General features: G+C 41.2%; 1 pseudogene across 1 annotated transcript; it reads left to right on the forward strand.

The window, feature by feature from the left end:
* Nucleotides 1–494: 494 nt before the first annotated feature.
* LOC311120369 (NLR family CARD domain-containing protein 3-like) lies at nt 495–2,199 on the forward strand (annotated as a pseudogene). The gene has a single exon. The product of its transcript is annotated as an NLR family CARD domain-containing protein 3-like (transcript).
* The last annotated feature ends 4,710 nt before the right edge of the window (nt 2,200–6,909 follow it).

Here is a 6,909-nt window from a genome sequence, read left to right on the forward strand (position 1 = left end):
TTTTATAACAAACATTTAAAAGCTGTAGCTAAAGTACAGCTAAAGTAGCTGTGTAACTAAATGATATTGTAGCAGCCTTAACACAACACCTAGTGACCTCATCAAGTAGCAGAAGAATGTGTTGTGTTGAGAGAGAGAGAGAGAGAGAGAGAGAGAGAGAGAGAGAGAGAGAGAGAGAGAGAGAGAGAGAGAGAGAGAGAGAGAGAGAGAGAGAGAGAGAGAGAGAGAGAGAGAGAGAGAGAGAGAGAGAGAGAGAGAGAGAGAGAGAGAGAGAGAGATAATACCAATAATAATATAATCAGTCACACCAGTCTGTAATGCATTATGAAAACATTTACACATTTATACAGTCAGTTAAGCGAAAAAATGATTATAATTTAAAATGTCATAACAGTCCTAGAATATTGTAGGCTTTAAAACATACGTAATATTAATATCATCTGTGTTATTTGTAGATTCAGATGAGCTTGCTGTGATTTGCCAATGTGTATTTTCAATGTGTATTTGAGGGGATCGCTAAACAAGGAAACCCAACACTTCTCAATAAGATCTACACAGAGCTCTACATCACAGAGGGTGGAACAGGAGAGGTCAATAATGAACATGAGCTGAGACAGATTGAGACAACAACCAGGAAACAAGCAAGACCAGAGACTGCAATCAAATGTAATGTTCTTCAAACCCTTAACTGGACAAGACAAACTTATCAGAAATGTGCTGACAAAGGGAGTCGCTGGCATTGGAAAAACAGTCTCTGTGCAGAAGTTCATTCTGGACTGGGCTGAAGGAAAAGCAAATCAGGATGTCCAATTTGTATTTTCATTCCCTTTTCGGGAGCTGAATTTGATGAACAGGGAAAAACACACTTTGATTGAATTTCTCAATCACTTCTCAAAGGAAACCACAGAATCAAGAATCTCCAACTACGACAAGTACAAAGTTCTGTTCATCTTTGATGGTCTGGATGAGTGCCGACTGCCCCTAGACTTCCAGAAGAATAAGATCTGTTGTGACGTCACAGAGTCAACCTCAGTGGATGTTCTGCTGACAAATCTCATCAAGGGAAATCTGCTTCCCTCTGCTCTCCTCTGGATAACTACCCGACCTGCAGCAGCCAATAAGATCCCTTCAGTGTGTGTTGACCAGGTGACAGAGGTACGAGGGTTCAATGACCCACAGAAGGAGGAGTACTTCAGGAAGAGATTCAGTAATCAGGACCTGGCCAGCAGAATCATCTCACACATAAAGACATCAAGGAGCCTCCACATCATGTGCCACATTCCAGTCTTCTGTTGGATTTCTGCAATCGTCCTTGAACACATGTTGAGTACACACAAGAGAGAAGAGATGCCCAAGACTCTGACTGAGATGTACTCACACCTTGTGGTGTTTCATACCAAACAGAAGAATGAAAAGTATCTTGGGAAAGAAGAGACAGGTCCACACTGGAATAAAGAGAGCATTCTGTCACTGGGAAAACTGGCTTTTCAACAGCTTATGAAGGGCAATCTGATTTTCTATGAAGAAGACCTGAAAGAGGCTGGCATTGATGTCAATGAAGCCTCAGTGTACTCAGGATTGTGCACACATATCTTTAAAGAGGAATGTGTGCTGTACCAGGAAAAGGTGTACTGCTTCGTGCATCTGAGCATTCAGGAGTTTCTGGCTGCTGTATATGTGTTCCTCTCATTCATCAACAACAATGAGAATCTAATGGCCGAACCTCAAGTTACTGAAGTTACCGTCTACAAGAGTGCTGTGGATAAAGCCTTACAAAGTGAGACAGGAAACCTGGACCTGTTCCTCCGCTTCCTTCTGGGCCTCTCAATGGAGTCCAATCAGAAGCACTTACGAGGTCTACTGACAAAGACAAGAAGCAGCTCACAGAGCCATGAAGAAACAGTCAAGTACATCAAGGAGAAGATCAGAGACAATCCCTCTCCAGAGAGATGTATCAATCTGTTCCACTGTCTGAATGAACTGAATGACCATTCTCTAGTGAAGGAGATCCAAAGCTACCTGAGATCAGGAAGTCTCTCAGAAGCCAAACTGTCACCTGCACAGTGGTCAGCTCTGGTCTTTGTGTTGCTGACTTCAGAAAAGGAGCTGGATGTGTTTGACCCAAAGAAATACTCCAGATCAGAGGAAGGTCTTCTGAGGCTGCTACCAGTGGTCAAAGCCTCCAGAGCTGCTCTGTGAGTAAATACAATTATATTTAAGTTCTAATCATCAGGAAGAAATATTAGGTTTAGAGAAAAACATGTATTATAATATGTATATAATATATAATATTAAATTGAAAAACTTACTGAATCAGTGCATTGGTGTTCACATTAGTGGTCCTCTGTAGCTCAGCTGGTAGAGCACGGCGCTTGTAACGCCAAGGTAGTGGGTTCGATCCCCGGGACCACCCATACACAAAAAAAAATGTATGCACGCATGACTGTAAGTCGCTTTGGATAAAAGCGTCTGCTAAATGGCATATTATTAGTATTATTAGTATAACAATATGACCATACAATTCAAGGAGACGGAAGATACATCTATATGTTGTTTAAGAGAATAAACCAAATGCATCTGCCATTGTCCTTCTACATTACTGGTGTTAAATTAACAGTGTGTTTGTGAAATCATGATGATCTCTTTGCAGGCTGTCATTCTGTGGACTAACAGAGGAAGGCTGTGCTTCTCTGGTCTCAGCTCTGAAGTCAAACCCCTCACACCTGAGAGAGCTGGATCTGAGTAACAATGACCTGAAGGATTCAGGAGTGAAGCTGCTCTCTGCTGTCCTGGGGAATCCCCACTGTAAACTGGAGACTCTGAGGTCAGTATTCCTGTAGTTGGTCAACAATTGATAACTGTTCACCAGATCCACATGTGTTTACCAGGCACACATAGTCCACACCATATGTGTTTGGACTGTGAAGCTTACAGTTTTACATTTGGTGCTATGCTCCATCATTTTGGATTTAAGATATAATGTTTCATATTAAGTGACATTACAGAATGTCACCTTTTATTTGAGGTTAATGGTGAGAGGTTAGCATTTGTTGTAGCCTCTGTAACTTTCTCACTCATTATTATTCATGATTCATTCATGATATTTCTCAATCATGGCATCATCAGGATTACTTTAGTAGTGTTTAGAAACATGTTATCTACTCACTTAGAAAGAAAAGGACTCATCACCAAAGAATAGTAGTGTGGTTTTAATATGATTTGACACTTTGCAGGCTGTCAGGCTGTCTATTCACAGAGGAAGGCTGTACTTCTCTGGTCTCAGCTCTGAAGTCAAACCCCTCATACCTGAGAGAGCTGGACCTGAGTAACAATGACCTGAAGGATTCAGGAGTGAAGCTGCTCTCTGCTGGACTGGGGAATCCCCACTGTAAACTGGAGACATTGAGGTCAGTATTCCTGTAGTTGGTCAACAAGTGATAACTGTTCACCAGATCCACATGTGTTTACCAGGCACACATAGTCCACACCATCTGTGTTTGGATAGTGAAGCTTACAGTTTTACATTTGGTTCTATGCTCCAGCATTTTGGATTTCAGATAAAATGTTTCATATTAGGTGACAGTTCAGAATGTCGCCTTTTATTTGAAGGTAATGGTGAGAGATTAGCATGTTTTGTTGTAGCCTCTGTAACTTTCTCATTCATGATTATTCTCAATCATGGCATCATCAGGATTACTTTAGTAGTGTTTAGAAACATGTTATCTACTCACTTAGAAAGAAAATGACTCAACACCAACGAATAGTAGTGTGGTTTTAATATGATTTGACTCTGCAGGCTGTCAGGCTGTCTAGTCACAGAGGAGGGCTATGCTTCTCTGGTCTCAGCTCTGAAGTCAAACCCCTCACACCTGAGAGAGCTGGATCTGAGTAACAATGACCTGAAGGATTCAGGAATGAAGCTGCTCTCTGATGGACTGGGGAATCCGCACTGTAAACTGGAGACTCTGAGGTCAGTATTCCTCAATGAACACACACACACTGGACACACACTGGACACACACAGACACACACTGGACACACACACACTGGACACACACACACTGGACACACACACACACACACACACACACACACACACACACACACACACACACACACACACACACTGGACACATACACGGGACACACACACACACACAATGATTAATTTAGTAGTGTTTAGAAACATGTTATCTACTGTTAATTATAATACATTAATTCATATATATATATATTACCTGTCAAAAGTTTGGACATGATTCAAGAGTTTTTCTTTATTTTTACTATTTTACTATAAGACATTAAAGCTATGAAATAACACATATGGAATCATGTAGTAACCAAAAAAGTGAAAATATATTTTATATTTGAAATTCTTCAAATAGCCACCCTTTGTCTTGAGGACAGCTTTGCACACTCTTGGTATTCTCTCAACCAGCTTCACCTGGAATGCTTTTCCAACATTCTTGAAGGAGTTCCCACATATGCTGAGCACTTGTTAGTTGCTTTTCCTTCACTCTGCGGTCCAACTCATCCCAAACCATCTCAATTGGGTTGAGGTCGGGGGATTGTGGAGGCCAGGTCATCTGATGCAGCACTCAATCACTCTCTTTCTTGGTCAAATAGCCCTTACACAGCCTGGAATTGTTTTGCGTCATTGTCCTGTTAAAAAACAAATGACAGTCCCACTAAGCTCAACCCAGATGGGATGGCATATCGCTGCAGAATGCTGTGGTAGCCATGCTGGTAACTCCACACCATAACACCTCCTCCTCCATGCTTTACGGTGGGAAATACACATGCGGAAATCATCCGTTCACCCACACTGCTTCTCACAAAGACACAGCGGTTGGAACCATAAATCTCCAATTTGGACTCCAAACCAAAGGTGTAATGTCCATTGCTCGTGTTTCTTGGCCCAAGCAGGTCTCTTCTTATTATTGGTGTCCTTTAGTTTTAGGTTTTTTGCAGCAATTCGACCACTCAGGTCTCCCGAGTGGCGCAGTGGTCTAAGGCACTAGCTGTGCCACTAGAGATCATGGTTCGAATCCAGGCTCTGTCGTAGCCGGCCGCGACTGAGAGACCCATGGGGCGATGCACAATTGGCCCAGCGTCGTCCAGGGTATGGGAGGGAATGGCCGGCAGGGATGTAGCTCAGTTGGTAGAGCATGGCGTTTGCAACGCCAGGGTTGTGGGTTCGATTCCCACGGGGGGCCAGTATGAAAAAATATTTAAAAAATAATAATGTATGCACTCACTACCTGTAAGTTGCTCTGGATAAGAGTGTCTGCTAAATGACTAAAATGTAAAATGTAATGAAGGCCCTCTGAACAGTTGCTGTAGAGATGTGTCTCTGACTTGAACTCTGTGAAGCATTTATTTGGGATTCAATTTCTGCAGCAGAGGTAACTTTGGGTCTTCCATTCCCGTGGTGGTCCTCATGAGAGCCAGTTTCATCATAGCGCTTGATATTTTTTGCGACTGCACTTGAAGAAACTTTAAAAGTTATTGAAATGATCCGTATTGACTAACCATCATGTCTCAAAGTAATGATGGACTGTGGTTTCTCTTTGCTTATTTGAGCTGTTCTTGCCACAAGATGGACTTGGTCTTTTACCAAATAGGGCTATCTTCTGTATACCCCCCCTACCTTGTCACAACACAACTGATTGGCTCAAACGCATTAAGAAGGAAATAAATTCAATAAAATTAACTTGTAAGAAGGCACACCAGTTAATTGAAATGCATTCCAGGTGACTACCTCATGAAGCTGGTTGAGAGAATGCCAAGAGTGTGCAAACCTGTCATCAAGGCAAAGGGTGGCTATTTGAAAAATCTCAAATATAAAATATATTTTGATTTGTTTAACACTTTTTTGGTTACTACATGATTCCATATGTGTTATTTCATAGTTTTGATGTCTTCACTATTATTCTACAATGTAAAAAATAGCTTTAAAAAAACAAAAACTTGAATGAGTAGGTGTGTTCAACCTTTTGACTGGTAGTGTATATATACATTTATGAATAGATATTGCAGGTTTCAGGACTCTGATGAATCTGAATATGTTGAAAAAATATACTGCCACTATTTTCACCACCAAAGAATTGCAGTGTGGTTTTAATATGATTTGACTCTTTACAGGCTGTCAGGCTGTCTAGTCACAGAGGAAGGCTGTGCTTCTCTGGTCTCAGCTCTGAAGTCAAACCCCTCACACCTGAGAGAGCTGGATCTGAGTAACAATGACCTGAAGGATTCAGGAGTGAAGCTGCTCTCTGCTGGACTGGGGGATCCCCACTGTAAACTGGAGACTCTGAGGTCAGTATTCCTGTAGTTGGTCAACAAGTGATAACTGTTCACCAGATCCACATGTGTTTACCAGGCACACATAGTCCACACCATATGTGATTGGACAGTGAAGTTTACAGTTTTACATTTGGTGCTATGCTCCAGCATTTTGGATTTGAGATAGAATGCTTCGTATTAGGCAACATTACAGAATGTCACCTTTTATTTAAAGGTATTCATGAATATATATATTTTCATACATATCTGTGTTACTGTTTTGAAATGAAAGCACTTTATGTATCTAGTCCCCCTATTTGAAGAAGTCACAAGTATTCTGACTAATTCACTTATATTGTATTAAAGTAGTTAAAAGTATAGTATTTGGTCCAATATTCCTTACCCACAGTGATTACATCAAGCTTGTGATTCTACAAACTTGTTGAATGCATATGCAGTTTGTTTTGGTTGTGTTTTGGATGATCTTGATCTTGATCTCAATCTTAAATAAACATGCCCCATTCAAAAAATACAGAACTAAGAACCGATATAGCCCCTGGTTCTCCTCAGACTTGACTGCCCTTGACCAGCACAAAAACATCCTGTGGCGTACAGCATTAGCAT

The sequence above is a fragment of the Coregonus lavaretus genome (assembly GCF_964263955.1).
Source record: "Coregonus lavaretus genome assembly, contig: HAP1_SCAFFOLD_280, whole genome shotgun sequence".
Lineage (NCBI taxonomy): Eukaryota > Metazoa > Chordata > Actinopteri > Salmoniformes > Salmonidae > Coregonus > Coregonus lavaretus.